The 16,273-nt window shown below is 37.7% G+C and overlaps 1 protein-coding gene and 1 long non-coding RNA gene across 5 annotated transcripts in view; one reads left to right on the top strand and one right to left on the bottom strand.

The window, feature by feature from the left end:
- Positions 1 to 1,771: 1,771 nt before the first annotated feature.
- LOC149131415 (uncharacterized) lies at positions 1,772 to 11,463 on the bottom strand. Of its 4 annotated transcripts, none has more exons than XR_016237985.1 (3): positions 9,859 to 11,463; positions 3,496 to 3,581; positions 1,772 to 2,455 (listed from the first exon to the last, which is right to left on the bottom strand). It is a non-coding gene; the product is annotated as an uncharacterized LOC149131415 (long non-coding RNA). The 4 variants fall into 4 exon arrangements; XR_016237986.1 differs by having other exon boundaries at positions 3,496 to 5,525; positions 10,344 to 11,463; XR_016237984.1 differs by having other exon boundaries at positions 10,344 to 11,459.
- Positions 8,957 to 16,273, top strand: part of LOC106873049 (BTB/POZ domain-containing protein 17) — a 58,245-nt gene continuing 50,928 nt past the window's right edge. The window contains exon 1 of the mRNA XM_014920259.3: positions 8,957 to 9,068. The gene's annotated coding sequence lies outside the window, so the exon portion shown is untranslated. The remainder of the gene's footprint in view (positions 9,069 to 16,273) is intronic.

Here is a 16,273-nt window from a genome sequence, read left to right as displayed (position 1 = left end):
TATTCCAAGTACCCATGCATTCATCCCACTTCCTCCACGTCCTCCAAAGCCACTTTGAATCTGCTTGAGGAAGACTTTGCGCACTTCGGATTTCCTCACACACTGGTCACCGATAACGCACCAACTTTTACGTCTGAGGAGTTCCAGAGCTGGTGCAAAGAACGCGGGATCACACACCTGACAGGTGCACCTTACCACCCAGCTACCAACGGAGCAGCGGAACGTTTGGTGCAGACCTTCAAACAAGCTCTGAGGAAGTCTTCTCTTCCGCCAACACGAGCACTTCAAGAATTCTTGATGCAGTACCGGAGAACACCGACATCCTGTGGATTCTCTCCAAGTGAACTTTTGAATCACCGGCAGATACGAACAAGGATTGATTCTCTGCTGCCATCGCCAGTACACATTGCTCAAGGCAAACAGTCTAAGGAAGCACATAAGTCTCAGGTGACTCCAAGCTCGACTGATGTCGCTAAAGTTACCAGGCAGTACAAGGCCGGAGATCCTGTGTATGCACTATACTATGGACTTCGCCGAGACAAAGATCCCCGATGGGTACCAGCAATCATTAAGAAGTCATTGGGTACTCGCTGCTTTAACGTGAAGGTCATACCTCATGGCCCGATGTGGAGACGACACTGGGAACAGCTGCGACCGCGGTACACAACTGAGGAAGACAATGAACCTGGTGATGCAGAAAACACTGTATTTGAATTTGCAACAGATCACCCGATGGAGATCTCGGAAACTGTGCCACTAACACAAAGACAAACCAGACCCAAGACCATGTTACCCGTTCCAGAGTATGGACCAGACAACCCAAGACGGTCCAAGAGAACCCGTAAAACCCAAGAGAGACTTTGCTGTTGATACTTCTTGTGTAGCATCAATTTCAGTGGGGAGGTGTTATATGGACTGTTAGATATGTAATTCGTCTGACGTTCCGTGTGTCATGTGGTTCGTCTGAGTTCATTGTTTCATTGTTGTTGTCTTGTGGGACTGTCGTAGTAAAATGTCATTGATATATATATGGCGGACATGACTTTTGTTTATTCATAACGAACATTGGGTGAGTGCGTTCTTTGTATGTAATTGAACAATAAATGTAATAATTAAATTGTATAACTCGTTATGTTATCTCTGCGAGTCAGTCCGAGGGAAACATAACATTTACGTTCTGAATTCAAATTCCGCCGGGGGTCGACTTTACCTTTTATTCTTTCCAGGTCGATAAAATAAGCACCAGTTGAACACTGGGGTCAATTCAATTGACTTAGCAACTTTCTCCAAATTTGCTGGCTTTGAGCCAAAATTTGAAGGAATATTAATAGAACGACTCCTGTTATTTTGTATGACCTGTTTTTATTACAGCAATTTTACTTATATCATTCCCAGTTTTTACAGGTGCAATTATAATATTACTAACTGATCGTGATTTTTATACTGCATTTTAATACCACATTTTAATACCACGATGAAATAACACGGAAACAATATATTTTCTTCGTGCCAAACTTTTAGCTAAGTTTTCTAAAAAAGAGGAAGAATCCAGATTTACGTCATAATAATTTGTTACATAATATATTGCTTTAGATTTTGAGGGAGGCAGAGAAGGACATTCGAATAAACCGAAATCAATACTTGACCGGTGCTTTATTTTATCAACACTGGAAATATATGAAGTAAAGTCGGCTTGGCTGGATTTTAACCCAGTAATGGAACGATTTGTAACTAAATACAGTGTGTTCCGAAAGTCACTGATGGGTTTCAATTTTTAATAACTTCCTTTACTTTACAAATAAATACATCAAAGTTTGATACAATATAAAGGACATAATGAAAATTAATATACACAAGTCAAATTTTGCAACTCCACTACATCACATATGAAAAACGAGATCGCTTAAATAGCAGCCATTTTCGGCTTCGCACGCCCGTGCTCTTTCCAAAACTTGCACCATAACACCCTCAAGAGATTCAGACCCCGTTTCTCTGATTTCTGCATTGATGTTCTCCTTCAGTTGCACCAGGGCCTCCGGTTTGTTGACGTACACTATCTCTTTTAGGTTTCAGCATAAGAAAAATCCGGGGAACGTGAAGGCTAGCGGACATTGCTGTAGTGGGAGATTATTCTCTCTCCAAAGCAACTGCACTGTTACTCTTGCGGTATGAGCAGTTGCCCCATCTTGCTGGAACATTGTGTGAGGTCTACTTTGAATGGCCGGGCGCAAAAAGGTCTTGACCATGGTTCTGTACCGTTCTCCAGTCACTGTGACAGCATTTCCGTCATCGTCCTCAAAGAAATAAGATCCAATAATTTAATCTGTCAATCCATACCATACCGTGCACCTTACAGAGTGAAGTTCTCGCTGGTGTACTGTTCTCGGGTACTCAGAGCCCCCAAAACGGCAATTTTGCTTGTTGATGAACCCTTTCAAATGAAAGCACATAAAATCTGAAAAGATAGGGTAAAGGTGAAGTAATTATAGTCCATAATGTACTTTATATTGTATCAAAATTCCATGCATTTATTTGTAAAGTTAACGAAGTTATTAAAAATTGAAACCCATCAGTGACTTTTGGGACACCCTGTATTATAAGGCATTTTGTCCGACGTTGTAGCGATACTGCAAATTCACCAGCCTAAAAATTCACCTAAAATTATTCGAAAAGAGAAGGAAGAGGAGTAGGATTGTAACAATAATTATCGTTAATCACCCTTTCTCTTCCGTTAATTATATTTGAATATTTTATTTATTGTGTCTTTTCCCCCCTTTTCTGTCCTCTTCGTAAAGGAGAGGAGAATGTGATCTAATTCAATGACTTTAATAGTTCTCTCTCTCCGTCTCTCTCTCTCCGTCTCTCTCTCTCTCTCTCTCTCTCTCCATAGATACCAGCCCCTTCTTATTCCCCTCCCATAATAGTGCGACTCTCTTTACTCAATCAACAATTTCTTTTCCGTCATCGCACTAAATCAACGCTTCCCGACGACCTGCCAGTTGCCATACCACTCTCAACCCTCTCTTATTACACACACACACACGCACACGCACACATATACATACATACATACATACATACACACCGTTGTTATAAATTTCATTTTTGTGACTCTAGGCAGTCAGATTTAGTAATTCTCGACATTCCATCCAGCAAACGATGTTATATCAACCAATTGAAACCTTATTATTGTTGGGGTTTGGAGTTAGATTTAGGTTTAAAGCGAGAGATTACAGTTAACAGCGTGCAGCAAAATTTTCATATATAAGGTATTTTAAAAAAAAGAGAGTAAATTGTTGATTTAAAAAAAAAAAAGGAAAAAAGAGTAAACAAAATTTAAAAAAAAAAAAGGAAAAAAGAGTAAACAAAATGATGCTAATAGGAAAAAAACACCGAAAAAGAAAAAGTTTATAAACTGAAAGAAAGAACGTTCGAATGGTACTGCATGTGAGTGGGGCGCATGCAGCCATTTCATAATCACCGATTTCATTGTACCTTTTTCCATTTTCATTCGTTTTATGGTTTTTGTCCCCACTGTGGTGTTCTGTCTGTCCTTGTGGTGTCCTCTCTGTGTCATTGGCCTAGGTGCCAAATAAAAAGAATTACATAGTGAAGTTGGAATGTGTCAGTTAGTTTGTTCATTTGGAATATTTATTGTTGGTTAGTGAGAGATTGTTGGGTTGTTACGTTCTTATTGCCACTGCATTATCTTGTTATTGTATAACACTGGTACCGTATATCGTAGGCCTTTATCGCAATAGTGGTGGTACTACTATATTGGATACAAACCACATTACAGCATCTGGTGACGAGAGGTTCGAAGGTCACGTAGGTTGTATTTCACCTGCAAACCAAGCATTAAATCCTTTCGTACCAGATTGTCAACCTTATGAAATCCCCTTGCCTATGTTTTTCTTCTGTAGTCATCAACATGATATTATTCAAGATCAACTGAGTCAATCTTACCAGTTTTGAGTAGCCTGCAAAGACCATAGGCACAGCTCTTGCCTTTCGTCTCAGAAGGAATGCAAAAACCAAGGATACAGCCCCTTTGTCCAGCCAAATTGTTCAAATAAAACAAGAAAAAAAAAACAGCCTCTATTCCTGTGAATTAATTAGCTGTATATTATATCAAACTGAGCCCACATCATCATCTTTAACATGTCTCGCAGCTTAAACCTTCTACTAAATATTTTATCCAATCATTTCTATCCAGAATGGCAACCTCCACATGGAATCACCTTCTCATCAGACAATTTACAGAAGTTGTAAAAAGACATCATCTACATTCATATTAACAGTTTTGGGAAAGCCTGCAGAGGTTCTCTGAACATCATTTTTTTTCTTTTGCTCGCACTATATAATAGTACTAACGAGAATTTCTAACAAAGGCACAAAGCAAGAAATTTTATAGGAGGATACAATTAGTCAACTATATTGACCTAGTACTTACTTATCTAGTATTTTATTTTATTGCCCTCAGAAACATTGAAATGTGAAGTAAAGTGAGTTGACGCTGCTAACCCTTTCATGACTTAATTTCTGATAGGTAAACTGTTTCAATAAATTTTTAGTGCCACTTTAGCATACAGTATACGTGACCATTTACACTGTAGCATGCCGTCTAACCCTAATTCTAAATCATAGCTCTGCTGCTGATGGCACTCCGTCGCTTACGACGTCAAGGGTTCCAGTTGATCCGATCAACAGAACAGCCTGCTCGTGAAATTAACGTGCAAGTGGCTGAGCACTCCACAGACACGTGTACCCTTAACGTAGTTCTCGGGTGGTATTCAGCGTGACACAGTGTGACAAGGCTGACCCTTTGAAATACAGGCACAACAGAAACAGGAAGTAAGAGTGAGAGAAAGTTGTGGTGAGAGAGTACAGCAGGGTTCGCCACCATCCCCTGCCGGAGCCTCGTGGAGCTTTAGGTGTTTTCGCTCAATAAACACTCACAACGCCCGGTCTGGGAATCGAAACCGCAATCCTATGACCGCGAGTCCGCTGCCCTAACCACTGGGCCATTGCGCCTCCACTAAATCATAGCTCTAACCCTAACCTAACCCATAACGAGGCATGTATACAATGTAAACAAAACAAAGGGATAAAGATTAAATCAATTGTCGAGGATATAACACTTTGAAAAGCACTGTAAAATTTCATGGCAACACATATACAGTTCAGGCAGAGATACCAATGAGAAAACAATTGAGGTGTGCAGCACATACAAAAGTTGAATACATTGAAAGATACAAGCATAGATTCAATCAATTTTAATGCCACAGTACAAGCAGAGAAGCATAGAAATAAAAATAACAATGAACTGGCAGAAATGTTAGCGCTCCGGGCGAAATGCTTAGCGGTATTTCGTCTGCCGTTACGTTCTGAGTTCAAATTCCGCCGAGGTCGACTTTGCCTTTCATCCTTTCGGGGTCGATTAAATAAGTACCAGTTACGCACTGGGGTCGATATAATCGACTTCATCCGTTTTTCTGTCCTTGTTTGTCCCCTCTGTGTGTAGCCTCTTGTGGGCAATAGAAAAATAAGAAATAAAAATAACAAAAGGCTGGACTAATAATTGGAAATAAGCAAATGAAAAAGAAAAAAAGCATCAGGCAGGTGTAAGAAATAAATAGGTAGAGATACATCAATTCATACACGAATACATTTAATCAAGATTTGAAAATCTTGCAATGCACTGCAATAATTTTTCGAAAAGATCGCACATTTCGTATCTCCAAGGCAACATAAATTCATAGATATAGGAGTCAAACATAGAACGGTATGTACCACACTGTCGCTTATTACTCCGTTTCACACACACCCAAGTGCTTTCCACTGGTTGCGTGTGTGTTCCATCATTGGAGTTAACAAACTCGACGCTGTGCTTCACCGTTCTATGTCGAAAAATATACACCTCAATCTCTGGAATATGCGAAAACGCCTTCCACAGGTTACTAAATATCGTGGTTCCCGGGAGAATCGAACGGCGGATGCATTCTTCTCGTGTGTCGCGATTCCGACAAGGTACTGCATAAAGAAAAACATGTTTGGTCTCGCGACAAACTCCTCCGAAAACCTATTGGTGAGGTAGCACCCTCCCCCGATTATACTTTCTCCTAGAGAAGACTGTCTCGTCTATCTCCACAATCTTCCCAGGACCACCTATTTGAACTGGGTTCATGAGCAAGTCATGTGCGTATGCTTCTCGTACATAACTGTTGTAATCCACAGCTGTAGCGTGGCTCATCCCCAGTTCTTCTACACAATAACGGACCGTAGTCAGTTCCTTGATCCAAGAGCACAAAAAAATGACTACAGTCCACAGAGAAAGTGTGCTACCTTCCTACTATGTACCTTTTCTGACGGATACAGTCTTGTTGCAGCCTTTGCAACTGCACCACCAGTAAAGATTCTCCGGGACCACTTTCTTTTTCATAAAGTGCCAATTTCTACAGTTCTTAACAGAAGGCATAATAGCCTTCTCTGCGAAGTACGCTGCCGCATCCTTCTCAGTTTTAATTGTATCCATCAAATTGCAGAAAGTTAAAATCAAATACAACAGGCAGGTAAACAAATTAATCAAATTGAAAATTAAGCAAAAATGAAATAAAGCAAGAGTGGTGAAAATAATTAGGCGCAAAAATAAAACAGTGAAAAATATCCAAAAACACAGCAGCCAAGGTGAAGAACAAACGACATACACCACGCGCGGTTACTACAAATGACCCGAAAGTTGTTGTTCACAAACAGCAGTAGTAACTTTCTTCAGCTGAATACACGTCATTGATTGGTTAAAATTATCCAAATACGACAACTTTAACACGAAATAACTTCTAAAATACATTCAGCATTCTTCCTCAATTGTATTTTCGTCGACCAGCAAATCTTGCTTCGTCGATCTGAATGGGGTTATCGTTTGTTCCAAAAATCTTCCCTCGCCGTTCATGATAAACTATGGCTCCACACACCTCGCGGCACATATTGAACCAGTCAGTTATTGTATTTTTAGATTTTCCTGTTGAAGTCACTGCAGTGGCGATAGGTATTCATGACAAAGAAAAATATTAGCTCTAAAATCTCACTCGGGCTCAGCTTGCAGTTGAATTTGTCGTTAATGTCCGTATGATGGAAAAACTAGTTTCCTTTATTAACTGAACGTTTAAGGTAGATAACCCTGGCTTTACTGTTTGACCAGCAGCGCATTGTTTTATTTCGATAATGCTCAATAGTTTTACAAAATTAAATTAGAAATTTAGACAAAACAGAGAACACAATTGAAAAAAATTAATGATTAAAAAGAAAAGAAAGAAAAAAGAGAAAAAAAGCAAAACAATTCACCACCTTAGGCTGAAAAGTTGGGGGCGCAGGGAAACCTTTCTAACGGCTATTCTTTTCTACTCTAGGCACAAGGCCTGAAATTTTGGGGGAGTGGGGCCAGTCGATTAGGTCGACCTAGTACGCAACTGGTACTTAATTTATCGATCGCGAAAGGATGACAGGATGAAAGGAAAAGTCGACCTCGGCGGAATTTGAACTCAGAACGTAAAGACAGACGAAATACCGCTCAGTATTTCGCTTTTTTTAATTTTTTTTTTTTACAAAATTGTTATCTCAACATTTTTAAATGTGAAATTCAACCCCCACCACACCCCGCACCCACGCATCATCACATCACACCACACTGCATACACACTCGCACGCACACACACACACACACCAAATTTTTTTTTTTAATGGAGTGGAGAATTAAAAATTTGACAGGTTTTCTTTTTTTTCTCTCTTGCAAAAAGTTTGGAAAAATAGAAAAAAAATATGCCAAATTGTGCCAGTATTTCCGTTTCAGAATTTGTGACAAATGACCGAAAGAATGTCCATTATTGAATATATTTATTAATCACTTTTACAAAAGTCAAAGTAAACACTTTCTTATAATTATTCATCATAGGAGCGGCCGACGACTGAAGACTTTTGGCACAAGGCCAGCAATATTAGGGGAGGGTTTAGTCCATTACTCCGTCCCTGAAAGGATATAAAGTTGACCTTGGCGGAATTTCAAATCAATGTTTTTGGTATTTGATATGAGATACACGACAGCAACCAAATTTCCCTCTAATTACTCTCTCGTTATATATAGTCCGAATAAAAGCTACAATGGTCAAGTTTTTTTGTTTGTTTTCTTATACCAAAGATCTGATGGAACGTTGCTTACCGGGAGTTAAATGACAACTTCGTTAAATTTAATAAAAAACAAATTTAAGTTCACTTTTAATAATGCCAAAACGAATTGAAGTTCGCTTTTGTTTCATTAAATTTGTTTCGTATTAAATCAAACGAAGTTGTAGTAGAGTAACCCATATATCAGACAGCAATGCCACGCTGCAGGTTTTTTGCTCACCTTTCCATGTGATTCCCTAATTGAATGTTTCAGATATTCCATGCTACACATTCCAATACGCAATTGTTGTACTGCAGAGTTGTCTCTCTGTTGCACAATCTGCACAGTCTGTTTATTATTGTTATTTAACCACATATTAACTTTAATCGATTCGACTTTATGATCAAAGGTATTCTACCCATGACCATGTATCCTGTCGGCATTCTTTCGAATGCCATCCCGTCTTTTATTCGGGCATTACCTATCTAGGGCAACATTCTCCAAAAGTATCTATTCGGTTTTTAGTCGGTAGGGCGTAATTTCGGAGAGATTTGGCTGCTATTTTTAGCAGGTTGAGCGATCATATAAAGAGAAATAGAAATACAAGATTGATTTGTCTCACCTCAAAGCTACCCTAATTGAGATGTATTATAATCAAAAACTTTCAACCCGTGACCATCTAATCTGTGATCTTTTTTTTTTTTTCTTTCCCGGAAATTATCCAATAAGTTCTTTTAGAGACGGATGAGTGATTTGAGGGATATTTGGCATCTATTTCTAACAGGATGAGCGATTGTATTGAGCCTCCGCACGTTGATTCGTTGGGGGACTTTATATGCTGAGGGAATATTTTCCTCCATCACCGAATATTGTTTGTGAAAAACTACAAAACACTAAGCGCCACTTGGTGAGTTATTCTCAATCTTTTTCAATTCTCCGAGTCTCATCATCTGGAGTGTTGTAGTTGTTGTTATTCTCTATCTCTAAATCTGCTTTGATCGAATAGACTTACGATCAAAGCCATTCCAGCCATAGCCATCCTTTTTGTTCTATATGTAGAACTGTATTATATAATGTTTCCTTCCTTTTTTTTTCAAGACTATAAAGTGTGCATTGAAGGAATTTGCTATTAGATCTGGTAATTTCAGCGAGCTGTTACCTTGATCGAACAGGTAACTGTATCCAAGACGTTCCAGTCATGACCATTCCATACTTATAGGATCGTTAATCAACGTGTCTTTCCTGTCTTTAAAACGGTGATGTATGACTTGAAAGGGAATATGGTTACTATTTCTAGCAGATCGTTGGTTTATATGGAAAGCTGTAGAGAAACAGAAGTGAAGAACCGAGAGAAAGAATACTTTTGCTGTGTATCTTCCTTAAAATTACCCTGAATTTATTCCAATGTAGACTTGTTTGTCAAAAGAATTTGGGATGTTACAGTTGATCCTTAGATTCACATCATCTCACATCCCACTTTTTATTTCGTCAGTATCTCTGTCTCTAAAGCTCATTCCAATGATACCCTCATTCATTTATAATCAACTCCTTAATTAGGGCACCGCCATGTGTGTGTGTGTGTGTATTTTTCTCACACTCTTCTCTCACTATCTCTATTCCCACCTTTCCTTAACTCTTAACCATCATTTTATTTCTGAAGATCCGATATGAAAATATGGTAAATAGTAATACTGAACTTAGTCAGCTTTTATTTTTTGTTTTACTGGTTTCAGTTATTTCAGTGCAGCCATACTGATGCACCACCTTCAAGTAATCATTATTGACCCCAATACTGATTTCAGTCTGATACTTATGTTATCGATGTCTATTTGTCGAATTGGGCACTGTCATGCTATTAGCTGTCAGAAGTGAAAGTGCTCACTGCTAGTGAAGTATCTGTCTGTCTGCCTGCATGCCTGTTGCTGTGTCCGTCTGTCTGTCTGCCTGCCTGCTGGTTTGAGTTGATACTTTGGCTTACTTACTTACTGATATCTATCTACTATCTATCTATCAATCAATCACTCGTCCACCTTATTAGAAAACACAAATTTAATATAAAAACATATTTCCTGAAATTGCAAATTATTTAAAATATAAAAATATAATCTTCAACAGAGAGAATTTATCAAAATAGAAAACAAATGAAGTTTGAAGTTTAAAAATAATAGGATCGACCACTCACGACTAGCTAGCGCGGACGCGCGACTGCGCGTTCGGGACCACTCTGCTTTAGTAGTACCCTTATACTCTGTGTTTTCAAACGCATGGATATAGGTGTCAAATTTGTTCCAATAACTTTCGAGTGATAGATAGATAGACAGACAGACATATAGCTTGCTCCAGCCAGTCATGGTATTAGCTGTCAGTAGCCAAAGAATCGACAGGCCAGCAACAGGCATGCAGGCAGACAGACAGATACTTCACTAGCAGTGAGCACTTTCACTTCTGACAGCTAATAGCATGACAGTGCCTCGAATTGTTTTGTTGAACCACTAAGTTATGGGACACACCCAGACACAATATTAAAAACTCTGGTTGTTGGACCGATGTAAACACACACTTACACATGCATGCATGTATGTATCTATACACACATACACACACACAGACACAGATAGAGAGAGAGAGAGGAGGGAGTAGAGAGATTGTAACCAGTAGTTTTTTTTACTCCTGGGGAGTGCTGTTTTCTTTGTTATCTGTATGTTTATAATATGTGTTGAACTGTTGGTTTGTCTGTTTCTTGTGTATGTGACTGTTGCTTTGTACTGGTTTTGGAGGGAAAAAATAGGTTCGTGGATCTGTTACTTGAAAAACTTGTAAAAGTTAGCAAAAGGAGGGCATTAAGTTGTAAACAATGCCTCAATGACACATTGTCTAACCCAGGGGTTTTCAAACTGTGGTCTGCAAGGACAAGACGGAGTCCGTGGACAGCAAATACTTTTTTATGGGCAATTTGATTTTATATATGTTTTTTAATCGAAATCTTTTAATTGACAATAAACCTATTTGTTAAATACTGTTAAATAAATAAATATAAAAATATATGTTATTTTAAGCAAATATTTATGTATAAATTTCATAAGCGTGTTTATAAGGGGGTCCAGCCTGAAATATAAAGGGGTCCGCAAGTCAAAAAGTTTGAAAACCCCTGGTCTAACCCATGCTAGCAGGGGAAAAAATGGACATGAAAACAAATCAATGAACATATACATAAGTGGGAAAGAAAAAAATATATAGAGAGAGAGATAGCCAGTTAGTTGAGCAAACAGATAGTGAAATATAGGGAGAGATGAAAGAAAGACTGAGAGAATAAGAACAGAAATAATAGATTGAGTGAGTATAATAAAGGGGAATAAGGTTTTAGGGTGTACAAATAAGGAAGTGAAAGGATGACTTTTTAAATATACAATAGGCAATTGCAAATGAAACAGATGAAGAAATTCACAATCAAAAAGAAACATCTTACTTTGGAACTACAGAAAGAAGGCAAAGATTATAACAAGATAGTACTTAATGTGAACTGCGGAGATGCATTGACTAGAAACACAAAAAAGAACAGTAGCAATGCTCAAGTTGAAAAGAATAATTGAAAGAAGACAAAATGAAGTCCTAGAAGAAAATGGTGCCACACTGGAAACTGAAAGATTAAAAATTACACTGTAAAGTGTCACCTTTTGATGGATTCTGTGCTTGTACATCATCATCATTTTATGTCTGCTTTCCATGCTGGTATGGAATCTGATGAGACAAGACTACATCATGCTTTTACATATATGTTATGGTAATGTTTGTTACTAAGATAGGTACAAAGCCAGACTTTTGGGAGGAGGAGTTGAATTGATTACATTTGACTCCAGTATATGTGCTATATACTGCATTCTTTTGACTCCACCTAAAAAAAAAATGCAAAGTAAATTTGACTTTGCTGAGATTTGAACCTAGCATATAGCCATAACATTTACTGCAAGGGGCTTTTTCTGATGCTCTAATCCTACTGCCAATCCACCACTCTATGTATATAACAGTAATAAAATTAATAGAGGTACAAACCAACAAAAATGATTATAGAAACATAATGAACATGGACAAGTTCAGAATATCATTTGACTAGTTTCTTTTTTAAAAATTCATCAGAAATATTTTTGAAACAAATTTGATGGAAAATTGCATAGGTGCAGGAGTCACTGTGTGGTAAGTAGCTTGCTTACCAACCACATGGTTCTGGGTTCAGTCCCACTGTATGGCACCTTGGGCCAACCAAAGCTTTGTGAGTGGATTTGGTAGACAGAAACTGAAAGTCCTGGGATCGATTCATTCAACTAAAAGGCAATGCTCCAGTATGGCCACAGTCAAGTGACTGAAACAAGTAAAAGAATAAAAGGAATGTATAAATATTTTGGAGCTGGGAAATAAAAGAAGAAAATATTATGAGTGAGGGGTAATGATTTGGAAGATGAAATTGTGAAGGGAATGAGAAAATTGGTTTGGGTAATGAATATTTCATTGGATGATACACAGCATTCATTTTTAGAAAGTCACTATTTAGGAAGAAATCATATTCTTTGAAAAATATTTACTTAGCTTTTGCTTGATGTGTGTTAATATGCGCAAATGGGTTATTGTTATTATTATTATTATTGTTGTTCAGTAGTTTTATTTTTATAAGGTGCTTTCACTTCACTACCGAGCACAGCTCTGTGTGCCTTGGGTATGTGCTGTGGTTTGCTGTGGTGCTCTTATGGTTACTGTATTGAAAGTGTTTTGCGTAGGGTGTGTGCTGTGCCCAGTAGTGCAATTTTCTGTATGTTATATATATTTGTAAGTCCTGGTGTTTTTGTTATGTATTTGTCTGAATATTTTTTTTATTATACCTAAGGCACCTACTATGATAGTATTATTATTATTATTATTATAAAGTATTCATACAGTTTTGAAGGGGAAAAAACTGTTCAGTCAGGTCATGAAATATTTTAATTAACCAATGTTAGCCTTAGAAAGATGAAAGATAAAATGAACTTAGACTAGATTTGAATTCAGAAATTAAAAGGAGTTAACAAACCTACTTGGCATTATGAAATAATATATAATCTCCATTATGATATTTTCCAAAATATTCATCATTACCTCCTTCTCGGTCACCATCTTCGTTGTTATCATTATAATTGTCATTATCATGATCACAGTTTCAACCTGCTGGAACGATGAGATGCGTATGCAGTGCAGATATATTCTCACATATCTCTGTATTTATATGCCACTTTCTTTCTGTCTCCTATCATCTCATGTATATGAAACTCAAAATCCTGAGATTCCCACCATTTTAGGGTACCTGCTTGTTTTTTTTTTGCTGATGGCAGATGTCAATATTTTCAATCAACAACTATTGTCCATACATGCACTCACTCACACCACATTTCTGATGCATCTCTAGTCACATTGGTTGTCATCTCAAATATCCAACCACCTTCTATTTGTTCACTACCTTTAATCTTTTAGCATTCAGATTATTTCTTGCTAATTCTTGCTTAAGACCCTTTGATTCCAAGTTTTGTTTCCACACTTGGAATTTTAATTCTAATTCTTGTACACTTTCAGTTATAAAAACAAGGTCATCACCATAGTGGAGTTCCTGTGGGCAACTGATCTTAAATTCCTCCATTATGTCCTGGAGGACCATGATAAATATGAGGGGAATGATAACCAAACCCTGATGAACACTTACTTGCACACTAAATTCATCACTTTACTCATTGTTACCTCACATTTTGCTAACAGCATCCCTTTACGTGGCTTGACTGGATCTCACTAGGGCCATTCATTTACTCTTGGTTTTCACAGTAACCACCAGGTGAAGAATTGACGCACCCTGTCAAAGGCTTTCTCCGGGTCAATGGATACTAAGTACATTGGTTTACTTTTGGTGAGCTATAAAAAGGGCATCAGTTGGTACTTCTCCCTGACACAAAACCAAACTGCATCTCATCTAGGTGAACTCTCTTTCTACTTAATTGGGTTATGATTCTTTCTGTAACTTTCATAACTTGGTCCAACCTGGTCCAGTAATTTGATACCCCTACTTCTTTCTATGGCATCTCCTTTACCCTTGTAATAGTTGACTATGATGCTTTTATCACAATCACTGGGCACTATGCCTTCCTGTACAACCTGATTAACTATATGAGTGACTTCACCTACTTTAAGCATTTCAGAAGTAATTCCTGGTGGACCAGGGGCTTTCCCAGTCTTCATTTTCTTAATCACTTTACCTATAAAACTACCTTCAACATGAGTGACTGGAAACTTTGTCAGGTTTACATTAAGGAAACTCTCTTTCTCCCATGCATTCTCCACATTTAATAACGTTTCATACTAGCACTTCTATGCCGCCTTCTTTTAAGAATCACTAAATGCAGATGTGCCATTGTCCTTCTGCACACATTTCTCTCCCACAACATATCAATTTTCTTGCTGTTTGTGCAATATTCATGATGCTGAGAGACAGTTACACCTGGTCACAACATTTTCATGGGACATAGGAATGGAGTTTGGTCAGGAGAAGTGTTCATATTTGGTAGTCAAATAAGGAAAGTTTGTTGACCAGGCAAGGAATATGGATATCAATAGCCTGGCTATCTCTCCTATCACCACAAATGAATGTTACAAGTATCATATGGTATTGACAAGAATGTTACATATTTTGATACTGTAAATAAAGCAAGAGTGACAAAAGAATACATCAGCAGACTTCAGAGGATGTGGAAGTCAGAGCTGTCGGCATTGTGTCACTTAGAAAACATCTTCTAAACCAGGGGTTTTCAAACTGTGGTCCGTGGACAGCAAATACTTTTTATGGGCAATTTGATTTTATATATGTTTTTTAATCGAAATCTTTTAATTGACAATAAACCTATTTGTTAAATACTGTTAAATAAATAAATGTAAAAATATATGTTATTTTAAGCAAATATGTATAAATTTCATAAGCATTTATAAGGGGGTCCCTAAGGTAAAGCCTGAAATATAAAGGGGTCTGCAAATCAAAAAGTTTGAAAACCCCTGTTCTAAACAATAAAGTAAGAAATTAATACATCACACATATACTCAAAAGTGAAAGTAATAGCGTCATGAGATAAGGTAAGAACTGCTGACCAAGTATTCTGAAGGCATAGTTGTTCATGATTGACTGGACTGACTTCCTTAAACAGAGGCTTGGAAGAGAAATACTCATCATACCAGTAGAAAGTCTTGCATAAGTACATGTCCTGCAGGCTGGTGAATGCTAGTAACTTAGACAGGATAGTAGCCTCCCTTGGACTTGTAATAAGTACATCACATTTCAAGATGTTTTTACTATCCAAGAACAGGAGATGGCTACTACTGATTGGCCTAACCAAAGGTACATCAGAATCATTGAGGATATACATCTTTAAAACTAACGAATATTTGTGGAATATTAGCATAAAAACAGTCACCTGATCTATGCACAACAGGCCAGATATGGTTGTATGGGACAAGGAGCAAAGGTCATCCATTGCTGTACAGATCAGTTGCCCAGAAAATTTGGGGAAAACTGGTAAGAAACATACAACTCTTATACCCAAGCTACAGATATGTATTTATCCCTATTATCACACTGGGCTACATAACAACAGAACTTTTTAGAAACTAGACATAATGGGGGTTACCAAAAAATGAACAGAGCAAATTGATTTGCATTCTTCGAATACAGTCGGTTAGGGAAACATTGAAAGTTTGTAAAACATTTCGGGGATTCTCCAGTTGAGGTGAGTTGCTTAGGTGAATATATGCACACGACTGCATATACATATGGAATGCATAACACTTTCACCCTCCGCAAAAAATTCCAAATTTTATTTAATTTGCTTTGCGGGAAGGACTGTTCCAACGAATTCGTGTATTGTCCTTGCCTTTGAAACGCGGAGTAGATGGAACAGGGATAACCGACGAAGGGATATACTCTTTATGTTGCCTGTCTCGTTTCTCTGTTTGTTTGTTTTTTTGTTGTTGTTCGAAAAAAAGTTCGTTTTCTGTTTTCATTTTTATATTTTCGTTTCTCATTGTGTTTAACGTTTTTTTGTGATATGTCTTGTG

The sequence above is a fragment of the Octopus bimaculoides genome, chromosome 22, assembly GCF_046866305.1.
Source record: "Octopus bimaculoides isolate indiv1 chromosome 22, ASM4686630v1, whole genome shotgun sequence".
Classification (NCBI taxonomy): domain Eukaryota; kingdom Metazoa; phylum Mollusca; class Cephalopoda; order Octopoda; family Octopodidae; genus Octopus; species Octopus bimaculoides.
This window is presented reverse-complemented; position numbering and strand designations above follow the sequence as displayed.